Source organism: Vidua chalybeata, chromosome 1 (assembly GCF_026979565.1).
Source record: "Vidua chalybeata isolate OUT-0048 chromosome 1, bVidCha1 merged haplotype, whole genome shotgun sequence".
Taxonomy (NCBI): Eukaryota; Metazoa; Chordata; class Aves; order Passeriformes; family Viduidae; genus Vidua; species Vidua chalybeata.
In genome coordinates this window covers 42,289,434-42,303,222 of record NC_071530.1, presented here as the reverse complement: position 1 = coordinate 42,303,222, position 13,789 = coordinate 42,289,434, and the positions used below count along the sequence as shown (strand labels likewise).

At 42.9% G+C, this 13,789-nt stretch overlaps 1 protein-coding gene across 2 annotated transcripts in view; it reads left to right on the top strand.

The window, feature by feature from the left end:
- The first annotated feature begins 13,484 nt into the window (after nucleotides 1-13,484).
- Nucleotides 13,485-13,789, top strand: part of SNRK (SNF related kinase) — a 39,873-nt gene continuing 39,568 nt past the window's right edge. For both annotated transcript variants that reach the window (XM_053942445.1, XM_053942421.1), the window contains exon 1: nucleotides 13,485-13,746. The gene's annotated coding sequence lies outside the window, so the exon portion shown is untranslated. The remainder of the gene's footprint in view (nucleotides 13,747-13,789) is intronic.

Here is a 13,789-nt window from a genome sequence, read left to right as displayed (position 1 = left end):
TTTCTTGCCCAGACTCATATTCTGTCCCTGATCATGGCATTAGGAAACACCATCCAGGCAAACATGCTTATTTTATTTAGAAACAGTCAGAAAACCTGCCAGTTTCCTCTCTCCCTGGTGGCTGAAAAGGTGAGATGAGAACTCTTGAGCGCTCACAGCTCTGGGACTCAGGGCAGGAGCTTGCTTAAGCTGCTGAACAGCACAAGAAGAGCAGCTGTGGGGCTGGGACATATGATTTCTACACAGAGTCCCAATTCTTTTACTGCAAAGACAGAGAGAGCCTATGGTCAAGCAGTGTGTGAGAGAGACTGAAGAACAGTCAAGTGCTGTGATGTACTTCTGTGTAGAGCACCTGAGGAACCTCCTGTAAGCTCAGTGTAGTGGGGTCAAGGTGTAAAACCCTGGTGAGAGCCATACTAATCTTTATGGCAAGCAGCTGGAGATTGCAGGATTGCATTTCAGTCATATTTTTAAAAATCTTTACGAACACAACAGATCTGGGGAATGCTGTCAGATCTAGCCCCATCCTTTCTGAAATCCTCAAAAAACAGAGGAGACTCACAGTCTGTCCTGATCATTAACACCTCCCTCCCCACAGCCCCCAAACAGCCTCAAGCAAATGTCAGAACTGAGAGCTCCTCGCAGAAAGTGTCCTTCTATTATCCTGAACTGCAATCTGTCCTCTATCCTCTTCTTTGACAGCAGAAAGGGCATGCAGTAAATCCTGTGCAAGCTGTTCACATCAAAACCAGCAGATGATCTTGTAAAATTGCTGCTCCTGGTAAAATACCTTGCTTAGTAAGAGAGCAGCTGCATACAGCTCCTGTGTTGACTGTAGATGTAGCCCAAAGATGAGCGAGTTGCAGCAATTTAGCTGTGAAGCAACAAGTAACTGACTTGCAATAGGCAAGGTCTAGTATGGGTAAAAAACACACTGTAACAACATCCCAGGCAGACAAAAATGAGAAACTTCCTAGAAAATTTTTGTAATGTGCAAGAGGAACACAGCTAGAGCCTCCATGTACAAACCAAGCAATGGCAGGCACACGTGTTCCATGAGAAGTGGAAATTACTATTTTTCCTAGGCAAATAACTCGCTTTTGCCAGGTAATAAATTTTTGCCAAGCCATTTCATCATGAACTTGGTCCTCCAGCAATAATCTGTGAGGTTTTCAACACCTCACCAGCCTTGTTGTCAGGTGAGCCAGAGAAAAGGGACTGGTTTACTGCCAACACAGCTGAACTACCACAGCCTATTTTCCCTATTCTGTCCCTCACAAAAAATAATTTACAAAGCAGAGGGCAGGACAAATAACACTGTACACAGGTGATCTGATCCTTGCCCTGGAAATGCCTGGTGTGGAAGGAGTAGCAAATCTCTCAGGCCAGACCTCCCAGCTGCCACCATTGTCAGGGGACTGAGCAGTGCCCTGCAACTGTGCCTGGTCCCTGTCCCATGTTGTGTGTGTCCCCTGGTTTTATTCATGCTGCTGCTTTTGGAAAGTGATACACACTGTAGTGCTGCCCCAGACCTTACCCTGTGCATGAGATATTCTGGCTCACTTTTCAGCAGTTTTTGTTAAAAATTTTATTTTTATGCACATAGCATTGCATTCCATTTTTAAATTTAGAGGCTCTTAAATTCATCCTTAACTCAAAAGTCTTGGATAGCCACTGTCTGGAACCTCAGTTTAAAAGCTCTGGCCTGAATGTTTTGTGTCTTCTCTTGTGCCAGACATTGCACAGGCCCCTAAACAGTGATGGATAATGAACAAATTGCATGTACTTCAATATCAAGTTTCATGAACAGAAAATGGGATGTCACCCTTAACCATGAATTTTCTTCTCTCCTCTTCTAAAAATCTGTGTAATAACAATTAGCACAGCTTCACAGCTTAAATGCATACTGTACATTTTCATATTTTTTGGACACAAATATATTTACCTCTCACTACACTAGAATTAGAAAAATAGCAATGTTCCTTGTCAGCACAAGGAGAAGTGAAAGATAATAAATCATTGACTTGTAAACTGCATCCAAGAATCAATAAAATGTAAATGGCTACAACAAAGAAGGTAGAAATACATTAAATATGAATGATAAGAAAGAGTAATAAGACTGGAAAACGATAAGGCTGTGTATTTCCTTACATGGACAGAAGCGATGGAGAATGTTTCTTGACTGGTAAAAGGAGAGAAGTTCTTTTCAAACAAAATGGTATCTGACCATGTAACTCTGTCCACTACCCCTCTAATGGAGATAGAATATATCATACGAGTGTCAACAAACTTCTACAAACTTTACACATCACTGATTACAAATGAAAATGTAATGCTGCCTACACATGTTCTGGCTCTTATCTCTCCTCTAGGGGAAAGCATTAAATTCTCAGCCTGCCATGGAAAATGTAGCATTCAGACATCTGTGACCAGTATGTGTAAAGAAGAGAAGATAAGGTGCATATCAAGCCTACATCTGTGACAGAGGTCCCAGAGTCTCTAGAGACAGATGAATGAGCAGATATGAAGACTGACTGAAAATCTCCTAATTAAACCTTTACTTTCCTGAGAAACATTTGCTCTCTATGGGGTATTTTCTGTTTTGAAAGAAAAGCTCACTGAAAAGATTTTGGCCAACATCCTCAATATCCAGTGCTTACATACACACACACACACACACACACACACACACACACACACACACACACACTTTTCTTTTAAGAAATAAATAGCCTACTCTTGAGCAAAGATACTTTGTATGCTTTAAAGACTCCCCGGAGAAAGTTCAGCCTGCTCGCCTACTGTGCAAGGTAAGAGGTAAGCTGTTAATGATTGCAGGATGACACTAGGCATATGGGCTGTGAGACAGATTTGGATCTTTGAAGAATAACTGGTTCTGAACAATAGGAGATAAATAAATCAGAACAAAGCCATGGGTAAGATACTTGGATGAACAGTAGCCTGCCAGTCAGAGCCAGTCATTAGCCCATACTGGCAGTGTAGGTGAGAGGAATAAGGTAGAGCTTCAACTTCAAACTTCTAGACAAGGCTCTTGAGTTTTACAGCTGGAACTACAACAGTCAGTTGGTCAGCAATTAATCTACTGCTTTAGAAATTTAAGAATAAAAAATGCAAATGCACCTTTCATGTGTTGATTACTTAGGGATGTACAAAACCATGAACAGTGGCAGTAACGAAATATCTCCTGGGTGCCTCTGAACACCACAGGAGGACACAGGCGAGGTTCCCTAGGAAACCAGAGATGCATTCCAAAGCATGTGCAAGTTTGGCCAGCTGACAGTCACCCAGTTGTGCTCTGAACATCACTGCTAGAAGGTATGTGATTCAACTCTGGAGTGCAGTCGGAAGGACTAACTGTGGAAAGCCTAGAGGAGGTTGGGATAGATTTATTCCTGGTTGCATAAATATTCAGACCTCTAAAAGAAAGAAAAGGCTGATTGCTAGCTATCCAAAATGAGGGGGAGAGAAGGGTGAATAACACCTTCAATTAATCTAAATATTGATCTTAGTCCCAGACTCTGCTGGCCTAAATTCCACCTAAATCCTTGTGCCTACTGTTTTTTATTGGCTGGGACCCCAAAGGCTTCAGAGTAATTATTCCAGAGATGTGAGTAAGGCTTAGACCACAGAGCCGCCAGTGCTCAACACTTAAGTACTCAGATTTATGTGGAATCTGGTCCTGGCAAAACTGGGATTTGAGGAGGATCCAATGTACCTCCAAGGTACATACATGAGGGAAGATATCTGCAGACCCAATGCTTGACCTTGACTCTTCCAACTTCTAGACAAAATATCAATTTAGCATCTCTTGTGAAATGCAGTATAGCACCACTCCTAAACTTTGTTCTCTTTCTGCATCCCAGCACCTCCAATTTCTCATTGGGTTTGCTCAGAAGAGAGCTAAGGCCATATGTACAGGTGACCCACGAGAGGAATGTGAAGAGAAGAAGCAAAAAACTTTTGCCCTCCTTGGCCAGACGATTCCTAATGCTTTGGAAATCCTTCATCTCTTACTACTAGAAGGCCTTTTTACAAGGGCAGAACAGTGGAATTTCTTATACTGCTATGGAAGACATGACATGACTGAATTTCTTTCCAGTTGCATTTCTCTGATTCCCTTAGAACAAGCCCCTGTATCTACCAAAGGCTGGATAGCAGTCACAGAGATTTCAGAATCAGCGAGTCCTTCCCAATGATCTGTGGATCAAATATCCTTAATATTAGATATTTGAGGATTGGGATGTTTGGAGCGGAAAGGGTCTGCCACACATGAACATTCTTACAAAGCTTTCCATGTATTGAAGGAGCAGTGTTGTTCCCCAGCTCCCCTGCCCTGGTGTGACATAGAGCAGACAGGTGTGGCTGTAACTCCAGCACAAGTAATAAACACATTTAGCAGCTAGATTAGCATAATTGCTTGCCTAGTCAGCTAGCATGCAAAGTGCACAAACAAGTATCATAACAGTTTTATTACATGTACAAGCTTGCATTTCCTTGAGACATGATAAAACAAACAGATCAGTAATTTTAGATCAAGCAGTCAAAAAAAACTAAAAAAATGCAATGGGTAATTTAAAACAAATGTTAAGAAAATTGTGTCTTTAAGAAATCTTCTCCAAGCTCTGCCCCAGTTATACTGTATCAATGTGAATGATACGATGACAAAATGTATTGCCAGTCACAAAAGCTTACATTTAGGTAGCTTTTTGTTCCATTATGAAATATGTTTTGTTTTGTTCCATTATGAAATATACTTCACTGCAGTCATTTATACTCTTCAGTGTGTGATTCGATCTGGAAAGATTTTGAATGGGTGATTGCTTGAGAAATGTCCCCACCCTTTTCTTCGTTCGAACAACAGATAAGGAATGTGCCTCTTATTTCTCAAGTAGAATATTTAGTTCTTGCTGATAATATTGCACAGTGCCTTTTGAAGAGCTTGAATATCAATGACTTATAACTGTTCTAAATAAATTTCTAACAGCCCACTATAATTTCACAAGTATTACATGAGGTAGCTAACAAGTTTGTTAGTCAAAACAAATAAGCTAAAACATCTTTGGGGTTACACGAAGATGCACTCGGCTGTTAAATGAAGTAAAATCAGCTGTTGGAGTTTGTTCCTTTTACAAATGGCCCATTGTGTGTATTTCAGGGAACAGTGGGAGCTGTGAGCAAGACATGAATGAAGTAGTCTGTCAAATCCTCTGTTTGATTTATAATAATGGGGTTGCATTGACATGAGAATAAAATACAGCAAAGCATATGTTCACTATGAGTAATACAGACTCATTTATACATTACAGGAGTATTAAATAAATAGTCTTGATCATTTTCTAAAATAATCCTACAATGAATATGGTTATAATGCCATGGGACAAATTCTGCTTCACAGGCAGTAATCAAACAGAAAAAATATTAACCCTGGCTTTTTTTCTCCTTCTGTTTCCAGTCCTTAGACTGGTGGAGGGACTTGAAACAGCACACATTCTCCTGTTGTAGGTCTAAAGAAAAGCTAATCCTGGTCTTCCTCTGGAACAGAGAGCAAGAACAACAGTGGCTTCATGACATAACTTCCTCAGTTGCAGTCCTCAAAGAATCTGGTCCCTTAAATTCTCAGTCAGATGTTGGTAGGAATGGGCTGGGTAAGGACTTCAAGAGAACATTGGACACAGTTTCAGAGATGCCAGCAAAAAATCCAACTCAGCTATAAAACAGTTATTGTGGGAACCCAGAGAAATACATGCATTTATCATGAAGACTGGCAACGCTTCCACATGAAAATGTTCTAATTAGAAATCACGACATCCTATTTCTTTTTTTAATACCCTAGTTGTAAATGGACAACAAATGTTATTTACCAGCGAATGAACAAGAGAATGTCATTGTTTAAACATGGAAATGGAATTTCAAGTTCTGCATTTAATTATGTTTGGGGTTGCTTTTCATTTGGAGCTAGACCTGAAGATTTTAAAAAATGTGGTCCAATATTGTTTCTCTTTGTAAAAATGGGAAGCATGTTAATGAACACATCCAAGCTGCCTTTAACAGCATGAAAATTGTTTAAAACACAGTAAATCTCCTAGTTGTTCAAATAATCATGCATTGTATGAGCATGCTTATTTTGTGTTGTGGTTCTAACCACTACATTATGTGACAACACTCACAAACCAGAAATTTCTGAAGTCTCATTTCTATTCCTTTTCTCTCCTTTTTTTTTCAGTGAAAATGGCTCTTTATTTATCTCTCACAGAGACCTCAATTTGTGCACCTATTCAGTGTCAGAAGCAAAGTCATTATAAGAAAACTGTTTGTTTGTTTTTTTTTTTCATTTCCAGCCTGAATTGAGACGTTCTAAACATTTGCCAGAAACTTTGTAAATCAGAAATCTGATAAATTAAACACACAGCATTCTTTTCAGACCGCCTAGAGAAAAGGAAGACTAAGAAGAGAAAGGAAGACTGATTGAAAGTAAAAAAAAAAAAAACACCCAAAACTAGAAGGAAAGAGAAGGACTGCTTACTGAGCTCTAAGGCATAGGCCACAGTGAAGCTGAGGTGTAGATGGATACAATTTCTCCAGCTATGGTAGCAAAGCTCAGGCCAAGGCTGGAGCTGTGAATTCTTTGGGACTGTAGAGCTTCAGTCTGCTAAACCTGGAAAGCTGCTCTGCCCTTCAGTCTTCATTCCAGGGTGTGAGTTTAACCACACAGCTTTAACCCACAGCTTTACTGTACTGGCAGAGGTCATTTTGATGACATTTGTTGAGTGTTGGGAGCAGATATGTATTTAGTACAGCATTCATCAGAATTAAAAAAATAAATCAAACAAAACTCCCTAACCCCAAACCCTTTGTTGACATGAATTTTTGAAATGTTTCATTTCAAAACAAAAATGTTGTACTTGTGAAAATGGCAACACTATCCTTTTAGATGAACATCAGTTATTCCAAAGAAACACATTTTGCTGTGTAAAACATGATTACTGCAGTTCCATTACTACAATTGCCCTCAAAGGTGCAATTCTCAAGCTTTTCTTCCAAGAAACTGCTTATTTTTAAATCCATGGCATTACATGGTTGTATAGGTCTTCATCTACAAGTCTGCACATTGCATCTTGTTATTTCCTACAGTGCACTGGAAGCAATTAAGTTTAAATCGGGGGTATGTACTACTAAGGACCCTTCTGTAAGTAATGTGTGTTTGAACATAGCTGAAAGTAAGCAACAATTATAATACTGTGAAAAGCTTTTAAATATTTGCTTTTTAGGACATGATGGTCCTGTTTCATCCATTAAAGAGGCAGGGTGGAATATAGGTCATATCCTAGCCATTAGCACTTACGCTTCAGGAGTAAACAACTGGGGTTAAGTAACCTGTCACATGATCAGAATTCTAATTTTGATTTTAATGCAATAATTGTGTGCTTCTTCCCTGTAGCACTGCACATATGGCTGCTTTTCTGCACTTTCTACCACATTTAGGGTATTCAAGCCCCTTATTTCATAGAGAATTTGAAATAATTCTTTCTGCCATTCATACCTGTCCTTCCTCATCCCAGGTCAATGCTGCTTTCTTTATTATTCTACCCTGGCAAGGTGATAAGGGGTTTTGGTAATCCAGTGCAGACAAAGTCTTCCCCAGCTAGCATGACACCTTCACAAGGAAACCTGGCACTTTGTCCCACACAAAGGCCTCCCAACCCTTCCCAGAACAGAGAAGGACAGGGAGTACTCCTGAGTTAGGCTCCTGACTACTATAAAGAAACATGTTGGCACTAAGGGATTTTTTTTTCTACAACTGACTCACTTTTTCCTATCCTGGCTCTTCTAGAAGAGTTACTAGGAATCCCTAAATAACTTGGGCCAAGCCCAAAACCATAAGTGAAAAAGAATGCAAGGCACCAGCCCTAGAACCACTCCTAACTTTACTGTGTTTAGTTAGTTTATCACTTAGAACACTAATGGCATGTCCACAGACATTGTTCCTCTACCTTTCCTTCCAGATTGACACATTTTCATACTTTCAGAATAAGGCATTATGAATCCATGTCATACCTTACTTCATTCATTATTTCTGTGCCTGATGTTCTTTTAATGTCCTGCTCCTTTCTGAGTGAAGCAGGAGCTTTTGAACTGTGTCATCAGCTCACCAGAACAAGATGTGGGACAAAGGTATCATAGGAAGGGCAAAGTTTCTGCACTGCTTCTCTGCGAGTCAGGACCCACAGAGGTGGCATGCTGGGTCTCAGCCTGATAATTTTGTCCTCCTTGCCTAAGTGAGCTTGGGCTACATCCCAGTTTTCCTGTCAGTCCAAGGGTCCCCTGTATCACTGTCTCTGCTATTTGTGTCACCAGGAGGGATTAGTTGATTTGACTAAAAAGCAAATGAGGAGTTAGGGGACACAAAATGTGCTTCCTTCACAGCGGGCAGCAACTCTAATTGCCCTTGGCACCAGTGGGAAACACTTTTCTCCACCCATCACAGGAAGCACACACCTTCTTCCTCTGCAGCACTAGAGCACTCGTGGCCTTGCCTTGTGTTTCTTCCTCTATAGTACAGGCTGTGAGTGGGTGTTTGTGACCCTATTCCTTCCTAGGAGAAAGAGGGAGAGACCTTTTGGAAAGGCCTGCAGCAGCATTGTAGAGCAACTATGTGGTGGTGGAAAAGCACAGTATTCCAGATGCAGTCTGAGTGCCAAATAGAGGATGGTAATTGCTTCCCCCCTCTCCTGGCTGTGCTCCTGCTGACACAACTTAGGGTGCTGTTAGCCTTCAAGGCTGGAGCTTGTTGTCCCCCAGGACCCCAGGCCCTTATCTGCAGAGCTGTACCCTGCACGGAGTTAGTCTGTCCCAGACACTGTTTGTCTTGGTTGAATTTCATGAGGTTCTTGTCATACCATTCCTTCAGCCTGAGTCCCTCTGAGTGGCAGTTCTACTCTTGACCATATTGGCTCTCCCACTAATTTGCTGTCATCCACAAACCTGCTGAAAGGGTACTCTGTCACCTCCTGTTGGCATTCCTACAGACATTAAATAGGTCAGGTCCCAGGATAGATCCCTGCAATACCTGACTTCTTACTGGCCTCCAGAGAGAGTCCTTTAACTGCTGGCCTCTGTGTCCTATAATCCAGTTTTTTACCCATGTGGTTGTCATCTATCTAGCCCACAATATGTTAATTTGGATACAAGACAGTAGACAGTGTCAAAAGCATTGCAAAAGTCAAGGTACATATCCTCTGCTCTTCCTCATCTACAAATCCAGTCATTTTACTATAGAAGGCTATCAGGTTGGTGAGGCACATTGGCTGTTCCAAATCACCTCCTCCTTCCTGTGTTCACGAAAGTGTTCCAAGAGGATGTGGATTTCCACATGGACTGCAGTGAGGCTGAGCAGCTAGCAGTCTGCCTTTGGGCTTTTTTTCAAGAGTCATTGGAGAACATTCCAATGGTTGTGGAAACTCCAGTCTCCACTGTCCTTCAAAGATAAAAGCACAGTCTTGCAGTGAAACCAGACAGCTCCCTCAACAGCTTGGATACAGCTCTGTTGATCCCATGAATCTTTATCAAATTCTCCCATGTAATCCCTGAATTGATCCTCACCCATTGCTGGCAGTTCTCCTCCATGAATTCCAAGCACAGAGATCTTGGAGACCTTGATGATACGCCTGAGGCAACAGTGGCTCTGGGTGCCACAATCTCATCTGATTTCCATTGCCAGATCATTTGTCCCATTCAGGAACAAGACCACGTTTCCTGTTTTCAGTCTTTGACTCTTGGAGTTGTGGCAGAAGCTCTTCTTGTTGCCCTTGGGATCATTTGCAAATCTTAAATACAGCTTTGACCTCAGAAAATATTTAATTTCTTTGCATATTTCCAGCAGTTTCTTCATCAGCCCAGAAACCTGAGTTACCTCCCCTGATCATGGAAATGTACAGATCTGAATGTCCTCCATAAGCTGCAGCATAAATTGTACTCTTCTATATCTGTCCAAAGGCAGCTGCTTTGTTCTGCTTTGTCAGGGAAACTGTTAATAATTTAATAATGAAAGGGAACTAATGAGGCCTATGGATTTGAGCCTCATGCTCCGATTATCCAGTATCTAATGAAGTGTGAATTTTGACTGAAGCTTTTTCCACCCTGAGGGGAAAAAGCCACTCTCATCCATGCGGATTCTCCTGTGACTAATGAAGGGTGAGCTCACACTGCAGCTTTTGCTATACAGGGAGTACAGGTAAGGTTACTGTTCGCTGCATAGGCCTAGTTTCATGACACTTATGAAAACATGTAATTCTGGAAATATCTACCCCTTTAATTCAGATTTGACCAGTGGGTTTGGGAATTACTAGGGAGAATGGACATACTCACAAAGGCTGGTCCAAAGTCATTATTTAAGCCTCAAGCATTTTGAAACATCCCAACATTTTCTTGCACTACTTTGCATTTCAAACACGTCTCATTGGAAAGGTGCAAAATAATTTACATTAAGTATTAGCCTAATTTTTGAAACAGGTGAACTGTAATGATTCATCTTTTAAAGAACATATCCCTTCTCAAACCTTGTAGACTAACAATTTCACACAGTGTTTATACACTCCAGACTTTTGACGGACTTTCTGTATCTTATCAAAAACAAGGTTATTTCTAATGTCAGCCAGTAGGTATTCTGTAAAAAACAATATAATCTACCATTTTCTTCCTGTAGTAGATTATGCTTGGATTTAGCAAGGAGGAATGTCATCTGGTCTGATTTGGATGCATGTATGCCATGAGCAATCCCTCAAACAGATGCATGAGGCTGTTGCTGTCACCTTCCCTAGACAAATATACCAGGCTAATGACTGACGGGTGAGGTGTGTTTTGCTGTGGCGCAGCTATCATATATTAGCTGTCCTGTTTTATAACTGACATGGGGACCGAGGCACAGCACTTTTACTGCAGGGTAAACCAGGCGAGGCCAACCAAAAGCAGCAGCACAGGGCCAACCTCCCCCAGCAACCTGCTGCAGCTTGAGTGATTTTACAGGCATGTAGCTATCACATTCATTAAGTTTTCACTGTCAAAAAACCCCCACAAAATCAAAACAAGGCCCTGTGCCACTGAAGACAAAGCTCAGTGTGACTGTATAGGTGATAGGAGATTTACATTACCTTGTTGGGGGATGGTATTGGTCTCACCCCAGAAGTATGTGATGTGATCTAGTGTAAACAGTGATAAAGCTGCCTGAAAACAGGCAATTCCATCCCACTAGAGACTTTCAGACTCCTTCCAGTCCCTGTTGTCTCCACTTAAGTGCAGCATGTATTCTTGACCTTCTTCTTGGTCTCACACATACTCATCTACAAAGACTCATCCCATTGAGTAAAAGAGCTGTTGTATTGCACAAGTGACCCTAAGTACAGTATCTCAAAATAGCTACGTTGCAGGTGAGAATTTTCTTTTTTTTCCCCTGTAAATGTATCCTTTCCCACCCACCTGTTATCCCACATAAGCAAACATACAGAAAAGTTGAGTACACCTGAGTGCAATATCCTGTGTGGCAGTGCAATAGATGATAATGTGATTTCTAGCTGATATAAAAAAAGTCCTTTATGCCAAAATATTTTGCTAAGGAAGACTTAGTGGCACTGAACTGAATCATGATTTGGTCTTTGTGAGATGTGCCTTCTTCAACATGCCAATGAAAACCAAATGGAAATACATAATTATGATTAACTAGAAACATAATCTAGATTTAAGTTTTACAACATAATAAGCATGAGGCATCAGCTGACCACAGCAGGCTCAGAAATCCAAGTGGTGTGTATCACACACTTGTGCAAACTCAGACTTGAGAAATCAGTGATAATCAGGCAGACACAGGTGATGGGCTGGTTATTTCAACCTCCTACTTCAAATCCATCTTGTAAATTCAGCAATCAGTTGTGTTTTATTGATGCCTGAACAGTGTAAGAGTGGAGAATCAAGCCTGATTGGAGAGTAGAGAATTTAGACCATGGAGTGGTCTAAATTATGACCAAATAATGAAATTCTCATTCTTGTAGGAGGCAGTGCTCAGACTAAACATATCCTGAATCCTTCATATATTTTCTACTTTATTTCCCTTTTGAAACCTTAAAAAATACAGAATCGTTATGTCCTTTTTAACCGTTTTATGATCACACTATTTCAGTTTAGTCATTCCCTGAACTGTATTTTGTCTTAGTGTATTCACAAAGATTGGTTTCAAGCTAAGAAATTCCAGGTTAATTCAATAGCCTCTGCTGTATATAAGCTATTAAAAAAAGAATGATATCTAAATTTTGTAATAACATGGGAAAAAATGAAAAGCATTTCTCAAAGATTTTCTTAAAATTAGGCTTAGCTATATAATGAGGTTTTGTATTCTCTCTCCATATATCTTGATTGGCCATTTCTATTTGAAAAAAAAAAAACACCAGGGCACTTTTCAAAGTGACACTTTCAAGTCTTTTAATTCCCTGGCTATTCAAAGATTTTCCTTCCTTGATCTTCAGAGGAAATTCTTACATTATTTCTGATGCTCCAAGCAACTGCTTTGCTCATCCCTTCAGCCGGGTATGTGTGCAGAGAAACTCTGCTCTGCCAGGTGTATGTGTGCTGGGAAACACTGAAGCCCCTGGCAGGCTCGTTCCTTGCCCTGTTTTCTCCTACTACCTTCAGTGCCATCCTTTCCTTGCACTCTCCCTGCTTCCAGATGACCTCCACCATCCATCGCACTCCCACCCTTACCACCACAGGGGAATCCAACAGCAGCGTGACTCGCTGCCCTCACACCATCGCTACCCAGGCCAGCTGCCCAGAGCACAAGGGGCACCAAGGCCTGCTCGGGAAGGTGGTGGGGTCACCGCTCCTGGAGGTGTTTAAGGAAAAACTGGACGTGGCTCTCAGTGGTTAACACGGTGGTGCTCGGTCTCGAACACGGGCCGGACTCGATGATCTCAGAAGTCTATTCTAATCTAATTGATTCTGTGATCGCTGTAGTCTCATTTATACTCTATTATTTCTAGCCAGGAATCACAGACGTGGCCCTTTCACGACTTTAAGCAGCCCTCCAGCCCAGCATCCCCTCCAGAGGGACAAGGGGCCGCCATGCAGGTGGCGGACGCGCGGGCTTCTTCACCCTCTCCTCAGATCTTCAGCACGTCGCCCTCCGTTCTTTTTCCCATGTCTGAGGGGAATTTCTCACGACCTCCATGAAACCCAGTGCGAACGGAACCGGGCCCTCCGCTCCCCTCAGGCGCCCCGTCCGCTGCTCGCTGCCCCCCCCACCCCCATTGGCCCCGCCGCGACTGCGCTTGGCGCGCGGCCTCCCCTCCCCTCCCCTCCCCTCCCCTCCCCTCCCGCCGCGCGGCGCAGGCGCGGCTGCGCGCGGGCGAGCGTTGGCCCCGCCCCGCCCCTCGCGGCCCCGCGCGAGCCGCGGCCGTTGTTGTCAGTCGCGGCTCGGAGGCGCAGCAGGAGAGGTCGCGGCGCTGGGTCCCGTCCGAGCGCAGCGCGGACGAGGGGCGCGACCCGTCGCAGCCCCGCCGAGCTTCCCCGCTGGGCTCTTGGACCCTCTCCGTCTCCTCCTCTGTCCCTCCTTCCCTCCCCGCTGAGCTCCCCGTCCCCGCCGCCGCTCCCGAGGGCAGTCGCAGCGGGCGCTGCCCATGCAGGGGGCGGCGCGGGGCGCGGCGCCCCGAAGAGACGCCGCCGCTGCCGCCGCTGCGGGCAGTAAGTTGCCGGCGGGGTTGGGCCGCGTTCGGCTCGGGCTGGG